Source organism: Alosa alosa, chromosome 1 (assembly GCF_017589495.1).
Source record: "Alosa alosa isolate M-15738 ecotype Scorff River chromosome 1, AALO_Geno_1.1, whole genome shotgun sequence".
NCBI lineage: Eukaryota > Metazoa > Chordata > Actinopteri > Clupeiformes > Clupeidae > Alosa > Alosa alosa.
Genome location: NC_063189.1, coordinates 29,147,621 through 29,161,176, shown reverse-complemented (window position 1 = coordinate 29,161,176; position 13,556 = coordinate 29,147,621). Strand labels below are relative to the sequence as shown.

At 45.5% G+C, this 13,556-nt stretch overlaps 1 protein-coding gene across 2 annotated transcripts in view; it reads right to left on the bottom strand.

Annotated features, from left to right (window-relative positions):
• The window catches only part of LOC125291278 (transcriptional repressor p66 alpha-like), a 39,726-nt gene extending 26,170 nt beyond the window's left edge, over positions 1–13,556 (bottom strand). Inside the window, exon 1 of one of the 2 annotated variants that reach the window (XM_048237961.1) lies at positions 13,306–13,556. The gene's annotated coding sequence lies outside the window, so the exon portion shown is untranslated. The remainder of the gene's footprint in view (positions 1–13,305) is intronic. The other variant, XM_048237967.1, reaches the window with a different exon arrangement.

The window sequence follows — 13,556 nt, the reverse complement described above, 5'->3', positions numbered from 1 at the left end:
CAGCCACTTCTTTAATACACAAGAACACAGATACTCACGCACACACACACACAAAACGTATTTAATACACCAAAGCACACCACACACACATAAATAACACAAATAAACACACACGCACACACACATAAATAACACAAATAAACACACACGCACATGTACACACACAAACTCAACTTCAATACACAAGAACACACACACACAAGGTGACAAGTCTTCTTTAATACACGAAAACACACACACACACACACACACACACACACAAAGTGACAAGTCTTCTTTAATACACTAAAACACACACACACACACAGCGGATAAAGTGAGGTCACCCTCACTCAAACACTGAAACACACACACCCAGAGAAATGAGTGTGCTGACACACACACACACACACACACACACTCAAGCGCACACACACAGAGGGTGGGGGAGGGGTGGCGAGTGCGGAGTGGGTACGGAGAGAGAGAGAGAGAGAGAGAGAGAGACAGTGTGTGAGGCGGCCATCTTAGGAGCCTGGTTGTGCCAGGGCAGAGAGCAGCAGCAGGAGGAGGAGCAGCTAATATGGAGGCCGATGACCCCCCTCCCACACACACAAAGACGCACGCACACACACCCCAACACATACGCGCACGCCCACACACACACACATACCAGGACTCATACACGCTTACACACAGGCATGTACACAAATTCACAGAAAGACACTGACACACATGCTCCCTGAATCTCACCTTCGCTACCACCAGCTCAGCCTTCAAAGGGCGATACAGGGCAGAGGCCAGCCGTGTTAAATGGGCACACACACACACACACACGTCACTCTAAGAGAGCGACCCTCCAACAAGGGCGGCCTGTGCTGTCCGTCACCAGGGCAAAATATGAAGGGGCCATCTGTTTCAGCTGTGTCACTCTTAAATGCCACGTGCTGCACACACTCACACACCCTACTCTGCACTGTGAAGGAATGAGGCTTTGTGTATGTTTTTTGTCTGCGTAAATGTGCATGAGTGTGTGTGTGTGTCTGTGCGCGTGTGTGTTGAACCGTGAACTCTGTGTTGAGACTTGTGGAGGCTGAGGCCCTCTATGGCAGCATTATATGTGTTACTGTACCTGATCCACCCCTCATGCCCAACAGATACCTCAGGGGTGTGTGTGTGTGTGCAATCCCCAACAGATGCCTCAGGTGTGTGTGTGTGTGTGTTACTAGTTTGACCCTAGGGTATATATAGGAGAAGTGGCTCAAATCTTAGTCTTTGCTTTGTCAAATAGACTACACATAAATAAATGGATTCATTATCCTGATAATTGGCTTGGTTATTGAATTTATTTATGCCGTTTTAGGTTTTCCCTTTTGTTTGAGTGTGTGTGTGTGTGTGTGTGTGTGTGTGTGTGTGTGTGTGTGTGTGTGTGTGCAGAAAAAAGATTTATCCTACAGTAAAGATAAACTGTAATGTTTTATGTGTTGGCTCATGCAAGTGAGTTTGTCTAGCAGTAGGATTTTGGATCCCCTTCTGTGTAATAACCCTGATGATATGGCAACCTCTTAACAGACCTCAGCCTACACACTAGAGAAAATAGATAGATAGATAGATAGATAGATAGATAGATAGATAGATAGATAGAGATCCCCAAGGGAAAAAGAGAGGGAAGGAGAAAAAGGGGCACATAGAGAGAGAGAAAAAGAGAATGGTGAGAGATAGAGAGGGGGAGAAACAAGACAGAGAGAAAGAGAGAAAAAAAGACAGATAGACAGAGAAAGAGAGAAGGGTGAGAGAGAGCTATGAAGAGGGGGAGAGAGACAGAGAGAGAGAGAGAGATAGAGAAAGAGAGAAAGGGTGAGAGAAAGAGAAAGATGGAGAGAGAGAGAGAGAGAGAGATGGAGAGAGAGAGAGAAAGGGTGAGAGAAAGAGAAAGATGGAGAGAGAGAGAGAGAGAAAAAAAAAAGAGAGAGAGTAAAGTGAAGTGAAGAGTGCAGTCACGTCAACAAAAAGAAGGGAAACCCAAGGTAGAAGCCAGCCAGGTATGAGTGAAGCTCTCAGGTCAGGGACGTGTCCCGAGTGCTCGGACTGAGCACACAGCTGGACTGAGCACAAGGCTGGACTGGCTGAGCCCTCTGCTGGAAGATGGACAGAGAAGCCAGTAGCCACACTGCAGCAGCCCTCATCTGCTCACAGGCCCAGGATCAGACCCAGAGGCACACACTAGTACCACAGAGGAGGGCTGTCTCAGTACACACACTGGAGTCGCATGGAATACTACACATACCTCACTTCTAACCCATACCTTACTGCACTGGCCACATAATCCACTGCAATACTGCAGGCCTATTTCACATACTGACGGTGCCTACACACAGTTGCGTTGCGTGCAGTGCTGGAGACGCATCTTGTTCATTTTACATGGGCTTATGTGATCCATTACCGAACTGAATTGTGGGTCCGTTGTGTCACCTCCATCGAAAAGTTGAAAAAAGTTAAACTTTCACTTAACAGATGGACAGCAACGGAAGGCACCAGCCAATCAAATTACGGTTATACTTCAAGGCTACACACCCCCCGTCTGTCAGGATCACCCACTGGTATGCGGTGACAACGCAACTGTGTGTACGCACTGTTACGGCTTCCACACACAGTTGCGTTCCATCAACGCATGCCAGTGGGTGTTCCCGACTGTAGCTATGCAAATGACTTAAGGTATAACCGTAATTTGATTGGCTGGTGCAGTCTAATGTCGCTTGTTCATAATTTGATTGGCTGGTGCCGTCCGTCGGTGCAGCCAAAGATGAACTTCTCAACGCGAGCGACGGGAGCAACGCGACGCAACGGATGAAGTAAGCCCATGTAAAGTGAACGAGATGAGTCTCCAGCACTGCAACACACGCAACTGTGTGTAGGAGTCGTTAAACTCCATACTGCACTGGCCATAAAATCCACTGCAATACTGTAGGCCTCTCACACATACTTAAACTCCATACTCCATAACGTAAAAGGCTACTTCACATTAGGGTTGCAAAATTCCAGAAATTTTCAAAGTTGGAAACTTTCCATGGGAATTAACGGTAAAATATGGGAATTAACAGGAATAAACGGGAATTAATGGGAATAAACTGGGAATTTTTAATATGGCAAGTTAGTCTATAACAGGGAACTTAAATGTAGTGGACAAAACCCCATCTTGCAGCATATTAGTTAAAACAACCTGATTTAATGCAATTTCAGTCGAATTTCTACCCTGCACATCAGTCAGTCACATGCACACAGCAATTTAGCATAGGCTAGACATAAAGGAATCTTATGTCTCACATGCGTTCATGTGCATGGGAAAAAAATGTTCCAACCAATAGGATTTTGTTGTTGAGTGGTGTGGTGTATCTTGGGCAGTTCAGTGTTGCTAGTTTAGCACGCTAGTTAACAATAGACAGAGAATGGGATTCCCAAGAAGGATGCTAGCTAGCTTTGTATGCTAAGCTGTTTAAAATAGGAACATACAAATCATATTGCTTATTACGAAACAAAATGTTAATGTTTGTATATGAAACAGTTTGTATGAATTACCCAAAATTCCCAGTTAATTCCCATAAATTCCCATTAATTCCCATAATTTCCTTTAATTCCATTAAAGTTTCCAGTTTGGAATATTTCCAAAATTCCACAGCCTAACTTCCCATGGTAAGTTTCCGGAAATTTACCGGAAATTTTCCACCCCTTTGCAACCCTACTTCACATACTGGGTCGGTTGAGGTCTTGGCTTGACCGCACTGATAAGCCGAGACTAATGCCATCAGTGCCCCTAATTGTACAATTTGATTCCGTAATGACTTCTTTTGTGCTCAGCTGTGGAGTGCAGAGAGCTCAAACCCAGCCCTGGTCCTTAGCAGCCTTCTGGGCAGAGTGTGTGAAAACCTGGCGGTACCTAGTGCTTGACCCCATCTTCGAGAGGTGCTTCAACACAGAGGGTCACCACACAAGAGAGATGACAAAGTTCAGCCACTCTGAACTTGTCAATCACCCACACACTATACACAGCCAGAAGAGGATCCCAACCATAGACTGTATATATACAGTCTTTGATCCCAACCAAAAGCACTGGCAGTGAGACATTACTTGATCCCAAACTGACCTCAGATCAGTTCACAGTGTTTCCCATACATTGACTAATCTGTGGCGGGGCGCCACAAAATCAAAATCGGCCGCCACACATAAATATTCTATGTTTAAGATAAAATAAGATAAAATCCTTGCATTGCCATTTAGCTGCGCTTTTTATGCACGCAGCCTTTCCTTGCCCCGCCCCGCTCTCTCTCGTAGCCTGCTGCCCCTCCTCTGCATGTGCATTTAACAAAATATTCACGATTGTTGAAGGATTGTTGTTGCCACATAGAAGCATTGCATAGAAGACGTCTGGCTAAATTGCTATTAAATCCGCTTAGCATCGTGACCATGCTGCACAAATTTGTTCAAAACTGCTGCATTGAAGTTAACTCTGCTAAGATCTTATCACAACATAGTAGGCTACATTGAAGAGACTAAACGAAGTTATGCAATCAAGCAGTATCTCAAAGCTAACGTTAGAATACTGTTTGGATGCCGAATTTAGCATGCTTAGCCTACTTACAGCTGCTTGTCAATTTCGTTGAAGGTCTCATTTTATTGACTCCGACACTGAATGTTTGCAAAATCCCGATGTAAATGGAAAAGTGTTTTCCAAAACTCAAAAGTGCTTGTCCCAAGGAGAAGTACGAACCTTTATTTTACCTATGTAGAAAACGTTATGAATTGCATCCACACAACAAACTGTGTTACAATGGCAATTTGCAAGGGTTCCCTCAAGTGACAGGCACTCAATTAGACCTATACACTACCAAGACGATCCCCCGTTGTCCAAGTCAGCTACCGCCACAAATTGAATCCAATTCTGTTGGAAACACTGGTTCATCTATCAATCTGCTGCTGTTTTTTTTACCCAACGCAGCACTCACTCTCTCCTCTCTTCTGACCTCAGATCAGTTTTAGCCTAAGAACCTAATGACACCAGCTCAGCTCTCCACTGATCTCAGACGTGTTAACTGCATGCGACATGAGAGCATCAGCGACAAAATCAGTTTGATGACTTTGTCTTCAATCAGAATGCCCTAACTGGACCCAAGCCAAGCAGTGCTGTACACTGTGGTGCGGCGCAGTGTATTGAGCAGGACTTCTGCTGGATGCCCTGTTTCTATGTTCTCTCCGTCACTCATGTTGTTCTACTAAATTGAATAAGACACATGACACAAGGGCATATTTAACGGATTCTGTATGGACAGGTAACATGCTACATGCATATGCCTAACTGCATATGATGATCCCATACCAACAGAACCCAAACAAACAAAAGAAAGAAAAGACAGAACCCAAACAAAAGAAAGAAAAGAGAGACAGACTGACCTGAGGTATGTTTCAGACTGCCACTATGGCAACAGAACTCTATTGATCAAGCCACAAATGTTTTGGATAGGCACACTCTGTTTGTTTGCTCTCCTTGACTGGCAATTTAACATGCGTAGCCTATCCCTGTCTGGACGATTAGGGTAACCGTGTACTATTTTAACTAGTGCGAGGGAATATATGACTCAAATTGGATAGAATAATAGCCTAATTAGCCTATTCAAGGAAAAGCTAAAACTAACTGGTTCATTCTAGGCTCGATTTTGCCACGGACATCAATGTCTGTCTAACTGACTGCTCCGCTCCTCAGTCAGTTTAAAAGTTTGCTCTCCTTGATAATGAATAATCTGTTAAACTGCATATCTTTATTTTGTCTGGACTATTATGGCAACTGTGGAGGGCTATATAACAGTAACATACCATTTTTGATCAAAGAAAGTATTTAATAGTAATAGAAGTTATACTAATCCAGAAACTGATTTTCTAATAGGGTTTACATTACGTTCTCTTTTGCATACTTCCAACATGGCTGCCACCCACTTTACGACGTCAGGTGGCAACACCTAATAGAGATCTACGACTCTGACCCTACCAAAGATTCTTTAGAACCATCTCAAACTCTACTGATCTAGTAGCTTCAAACTTGGCCGATCTCTGCCTGAAAAGTGACAACATGCTGGCATTTTAAATTCACACTTATTAATGAACCAGGTTCTCCTCTGGGCCAAACTGGTAGGTCGAAAATGTGATTGTGGACATGAATTCAATGTCAGGAGAATCTCTCTCTCCCTCACACACAGAAGCAAGCAAGCCGGTCACCTCCACTTCTGGCCATCCCTGGGTCTGACACTTCATCACAGAGGACAGATATTTAGAAATCAGTAGGCACTAAGCACTGAGCCCCAAGAGGCTGTAGGCTCCAGTGATTTTATTTGAGCAGCACTAGGACCAGCAGCTCCAAGGACAGTCTCAGGGTGTCCAACAGTGAAGCAACCTCATTCCCACCGAGATCTCCTGCTCAGTCCACTATACTCAATCCAGCTCCCGCAGCAGTGGACACACCCGCTGCCATCCCCCTGCCACCCTCAGAGGGCACGCATGTGTGTGTGTGTGTGTGTGTGTGTGTGTGTGTGTGTGTGTGTGTGTGTGTTACGACCTGGGAGCCATAGAGAAGCAGCAACAGGACAGGAGTCAGCACACATGGCAAAGCTCTCAGGCTTCCCTGCCCTGCCAGTCTACCTAGGGCAATCGAGAGGAGAGGAGAGGAGAGGAGAGGGAGAGGATAACAGGAGGAGATGGGAGGAAGGAGAGGAGAGGAAGATGGGAAGGATGATTCACTGCCCTGAGGTGCGTCTTGAAACACGATGAGGTGGTGTGTGTCTAGCTGTTAAGTTCTGAAGTTACAGTTTGGTGTTGCATATGTGTGGCTGTGTGCACTCAGTGTTCCAAGTGTGTTCCATACGTGTTCTTGTGTACGATGATGAGGATAAAGATGCAACAAGATGTAGTGGTGTCTATTTGTACGCATGTGTTCTTATGTACGACCATGAGAATAAAGATAAATAAAGATGCCTAGTGGTGATGCATGTATGTATGTATGTATGTGCCCGTGTGCGTGCAACGTGCATGTATGTGGCCAGCGGAAGCGTTTCCACACAGATTATTTATAGAAGCTGATGTAATGACCTACCCTACAGGGGTTTAACTTGGCACTCTCTCTCTCTGTGTGTGTGTGTGTGTGTGTGTATGTATGTATAAGTGCATGCCTGAGTGTGTCTTTGCATGCACGGATATAGGGAACACTGCCTTTACCCCTCCCCCACATCCACTCACAAACACCAACATGTGCGCGCACACAAACGCGCACACACACACACAGATTATGAACCAAGGTTCTCAGAATTGAAGTGTTACACAAAGGCAACACAACGGAGGCTGTGTTCAGCACGACAGCACCCATTCTCTAACTACAGAATAGCGGCGTATGGCCTACATGCATGTGCATAACGTGTGTGTGTGTGTGTGTGTGTGTGTGTCAGCAAAGGAGAGCAAGACTGGCTAGATGAGGATGAACTCTCTCACCCACACAGTGAAACACCACCACCACTCAAGCACAGTTCACGCCAAACTCCTCCCAGCTGGCGAGCCACAGCCAATGGGACGCCATGCCCTTCCAGGAGAACCTCTGAGGAGTGCCTTTCATTGGTCAGTAAGTGTTGTGGACGTGGTCGACATTTATCTGCTGTCTCCATGTTACGGTTAAGCAGAAACCATGGCAAACAGTCAGGCCTTTCTAGTCAGGCCTCTCTGGTCAGGCCTTTGATCCACGCAGCACACTCACCCAGCCCTGATCACAGAACCTGAACAACTGAGAAGGCACTTCCTAACCACCACAACTCCCACTTCAAGACACAGTGGAGAAGGCCAATCGTCCCACCGTCAGGGACCAAAATTAGCACCAGCCACATGCTGGTAAAATATAAGTGGCTCATAAACCTCAGACAAATCATAATCATTTACGACGGAGTGGCTGAAGAATCTGCCCGTCAGTGGCTGGAAGAGGAGAGGGCCCGGCCCACCATACCGACACACCAACACGTCTCGAAGATGAAAGACTGACGCAAGTCTGCAAATCATTACCAAGCAGAGGCCATTAAAGGGGCTGAGAAGGGGTCACTATCTGCTTGTCCAGAGCGCACCCAAGGTGGAACACCTCACACAAGACATGAAGCTGAGATTCACCATTCAGACAACCGCAGCTCTGCTCAACTGCGCCCCTTGCGTGTGCAGGTTCTCCCTCACAGGACTACAAACTTTCAAACATGACGGACATGGAGTTAGATATTGTTTACCGTGATCGGAGGTTGGTGCTGGGCTGGCCCTATTTCCGTCGGCACATCAACGGTTAGACCGTTGAAATCAAAAATCCACTGAAGCTCCAAGTGGTTTTGTACACGCAGCCTTAAGTTACAACAATGTTTACAGCTCTTCGAGTCACAGTAAAATATAATTTTTGGTACATAGCTAATTTAAATACACTTCCGGGTTGGTGCTTGCGTTTCTTTAGCGATATAGCAGATCTTAAGTCCTCAGTCAGGGAGACAACCTACACGCTGATTTTATTAAAAGGTTATGCACACAGGGACTCGTGAGCAGTTAGGCATCATTTTTTATGATTCCCGAAAGCCTATTCATTCGTGCATAGGGATTTTTTCTTACGAACCGGAACATGCAAAAATGCTAATGAACGTATACAAAATGATGGTAGTGTCTACCACAATCTTGGTGAGTGACTCAGTTACAGTGTTTAAGTAGCCTAATTGTTTAAAACTATTTAATTGTTATCGATAGCAAGTCACACATGTCTAGGCCATCATAAATTTGCTTGTCATCTAGGCCCCATCAAACCCTTACGGGGAAAAAAACTGCATTGTGTGACAGGAAAACTTTTTTGCAGTAGGCTACTTTGTGCAGTACAACCAACGTAGGTATGTGTTGTCAGTCAGGGTCGACCTATTGGTCTTTTGTTATTTGCACAGCTTTATCAGAGCAGCTGTAGCCTATGCCTGTTGGTATTGGTAGGCCTATATGTTATTGTTTACACTTTTTTGCACAGCTGTGTTAGAGCATTCTGAAATCAGTCTAATTAAAGCTGGTTGTGTTGTCATAAGTGTCATGTTGAGTGAATACGAAAAACACTTCACATACTGCCAATCAGCCCCAAAATATTGGGATATCAGTTTTGGTCCATATCGCCCAGCCCTAAGGGGCACCTAACATTATCAGGTGTGTGCCTACCTGCCAGTGAGGCTAATCTGCTGACAGCCTTTGTTAGTAAGCACTAAGCACCCATCTGGAGAGGCTCTCGAAGGAGCTTACTGTGCCTAGGCCAGGTCAAAGGTCGTGGGCAACTTGGACCTATGGGGAGCGAGCTAGGAGAGAAAAGGTTCTACAGAAAAGCCAATCAAACCCTGATGACTACACTGGCCTGAGGAAGGTCAACCACAGCCCCCAACTACAGCTACACCCTCAGCTACACCTAGCCCACACAAAACAATCAAACAAACAAATGACGATGATTATGATGGACTGTTGTTGTAGCATATACCTTATCACTTAGGCCTACATTTTCTGTGTGCTAGCTAACATTATTCAATTAACAGGGTTTTGAGAGAAAGACCACTCCTCCTCCTCCTCCACCACCACGGAGTCCAGCAAGCATAGGCCATGTCCTCCTCCTTAACACTGCCTCCAATCAGGGGTATGAGAGGCAAACTGAGAAACTGAGGGCATGGGTTTCATTACGTGTTACAGTAGGTTAGCATATGTGAAGCTTGAGAAAAACATAACTGTCTGTCACCTGACCGTCGAGACCAAGAGGAGTCCCATTCAGATAGCAGAGCCAGAGGAGGAGGGCCTGTGTGCGCCGCTTTACAGTGTAATTAGGCCAAGTGTTCCATGGGTCCATCTATTAACAAATAGACCAGTCTGTCCACCCCTCGAAGCACACACCAATAATACAATGTAACCCCCACGAACACACAAACACCAACCCCCTCCCAAAACACCCACCTCAACCACACTCCTAGAAAGCTCCAATCCTTACAGTAATCTTCCCAAGCCACAGAAGAACAGGGCCATATTAGAGTCAGATCTGGGCCAAATCAGGGCCATATCACAGCCAAGAGTCCATTATGACAAGGGATTTCACTCACACTCGAGACCTGTATAAAGAGCAAAACCCTGAAAAACACACACACACACACACGGCTGAGAAGATGTGTGTCCGACAGGAAGCCCTGCAAGGGGAAACACTGCACCACCCTGATTAATTTTCCCATCAGCCACTTGGGAGGAACATGGAGCCTGATGACACAGCACAAATGGTCACACCCAATACACACACGGCAGGTTTAGACACAATAAGGTCAAAGCTCTCCCAATTCGACAGTGACACACTGCACCTCTATAATAGTGTTAAGTTGTGGCCCCAGCCCACGCAGGTTACAGCAGATATAGCTGGCCCTCACACACACACACACACACACGTGAGGGGAGGTACTGGCTAAATTAGCATAGAGCTACAGGGGCCCCGTCACTCACAGCTGTTGAACCAGTTCCGAGGTAAGGATTTGGCCCTTCCCACTCCCTCTCCCAGTCAGGCATTTTGTAGAGGCCAGTGGGTTCCTAACAGCATTACTCAGCTCTCTATGATGGCTTCATCAAAGCCACCATGACAAGACCCTACAAAGAAGCCCCTGGCCCATTGTTCAGGGCAACAATCGGTCATCCATTCTAGAATGCCCGCAAGTCAGCTCCAGAATGGGGAGTTTCAATGCAGATGGTATTTGGTTCTCATTTCAGTTAATGTCCGCCCTCATCCAAACTGATCCAGTACTTCAGCTTGTGCAACAAGAGACTCAATCCTCTAAAACAATGGGTACTACTCCAAGATAGCACAAACATTGATTACATCTTCCTCCCAAAAAACTGCTATGGATTTAAGAATTAAGATTTAAGAATTAAGAATAAGAATGCATCACACTTGCACCAGGGTGAGTACGGCTACACAAAATAACCAAACAAGAAACTAAAACAAACATTATTGGGGCAGCCATGGCCTACTGGTTAGCGCTTCGGACTTGTAACCGGAGGGATGCCAGTTCGAACCCCGACCAGTAGGCACGGCTGAAGTGCCCTTGAGCAAGGCACCTAACCCTTCACTGCTCCCCGAGCGCCGCTGTTGTTGCAGACAGCTCACTGCGCCGGGATTAGTGTGTGCTTCACCTCACTGGGTGTTCACCGTGTTTCACTAATTCACAGATTGGGATAAATGCAGAGACCAAATTTCCCTCACGGGATCAAAAGAGTATATATACTTATACTTAAAGCTCTCTTAGCCAACTGAGTTCTTAACGGCCATTCAACCCAGTTTAGCAAGAGCCTGCTCAGCCATATTTAGCCTAGTACCTGGTGACCTGTTCTTTCTCCGGACCATCCCAGGAACAGTGGACTTTAGATCTACTAATGGACTTAGTAGCCCCGAGGTCAAGCCAGTACACTTATTTGCAGTACTCGGGCATCCTCCACTCAGAGGGCCAACAGAGAGAAGTCTCGTAATAACCACAGGACATGTGACGTTGAAGCCAGTCTGAATTACCTGTAAAAGATCACTTCTAATAGTTTTCCTGAGTCAGCGAATGTCACAGGTACCCACATAGCTAATCTCAAAGTGATAATGCTGAAGACTGCTAGTTCATGCAAGAATGCATTTCTTTAGGTCCAGACAGTATGGTTGCTTTGCAGTGCTATGCTTTGGTACATACAAGTGGTCATTCTAATTCAAAATTCGACAAGAAAATGAAACCTTTTCTTCGAAAAGAAAATGACAACCTTTTGTAAAATAAACTTGTATCTAAAAACTACTTGTTGTAGAATATATGCTATTAAAAGGCCTTTTTGACTGCTTCACAGTGCAAACTTGCTGGTAGATTACACTGAACCAAGACATAACTTAATCTGCAAACATCACTCAGTATGTAAAACTATTCAGTAGGCTACGCATTTTCTGCTGCTGATATCTGATGATGCCCCTGCATACTTCAAACTCGCCCTCAGAACCAACAAGCATCCACTGGAAATGCAGCTGTGAAGCATGTCGTGTATTCAGTGTGTACGGCTTTAAGATGAGGAAGAGGATGGTAGCCTCGCAAATAAGGAAGATTACTAGGACTTTTACTGTGATATAGTAGGAAATTGGCAGCCTGTCGGGTTAAATGCCACGACTGGGGGCTCAAACCAAGGCACAACGTCCACCATTATTACACACCGATTGACCCCCACTAAAACATAAAAAAAATCCAAACATGCGACCATGTCTTCAAAGTATACATGATAAAAACCGGCTTTTAACGATCCACCTACAACACATCCCGCCATCTCCAATAAGTTGAAAGACAGGTCTATTAACAACAATAATAAAACATATTACCACTAGCTCGTAAGACATTTCAGCAAGCCATCATAATGACCATTTATCATTAGCTAGCAACGCTACCTGACAAACTAACGTTAGCTGCGAAATGGGTAACGGTGATCACCTATGATCCTTGACACAACGCATACATTTACATGTGAAACGGTTAAACTACCGCGGCCTCAAATAATAAAACATTCCGTCTAAGTTATGAACTTTCCTCCGTTTTGAAATAACAACAGCGACCTGGCTCCCGCACCTCGGGTCAAGCCAATCATAGGCTGAAACGTTAGCAAGCTAACTTGCTAGCGTTACCTCGCGTTCGAAGAGGGGGGGAATCAGCGGAAAATTTAAACTTTGAACATCGACCGAAGAAAAAAAAAATACATCGACCACATATACACAATTACTTATTAAATTCCAGTTGAATGGTGGTGTTCGTGGGGATGCGTGGTTATTGAATTCCAAAATTGACAAAGGGGTAAGTGTGTGCTGTCTCTAAAGAATTCCAACTCCCACGGACACTCGTATCGTCATGTTATCCACCCAGACACTAGGGTTCAGTCATCGGAGCTAGTTCTGATTATGTAGGTAGCGTGACACAAAACATCAAAGTATTCCTTTGAGAGACTTCCTAAATCCTCCCCACCACACATAATTGATGGAGCAACTTCCATTTAATCGAGCATCCAATGAATCGTGCTGACTCTCAACTACCCTGTCCTCTTCCTCGAAGATTGTTTTTTGCTCTGCGGAAAAGTGCATTGGCTACTTTCAAACAACCCATTACTCCGCCGTCGCAGACGCAGATAGGTGGAGGAAGCGCTGGCTTTCGATAAGTCCCGAATAAAAATGGATTCTTTCAATCGCCCTCCCACCAAACTTCGGCGGCATCTTTGTTGACTTACTGAGTCGATGTGACACCGATCCTCTCCTCCGAAGACCTTACGTGCAATTCTGGATGACAATTAAGTCCGATAATTCGATTTAGAAAAAATCCCGGGGATACCCTGTCTCTCCACAGCCCTCCCCTGCTGCCGCCTCGGTTGCCAAATAATGCGCCTCACATACACATGGAGCCGCGGCGTCGTCGCACTGGGCATGCGCGGTTGAGCGCACCAGGGGGATCAAGTACACTCCATACAACCACTGACCACCA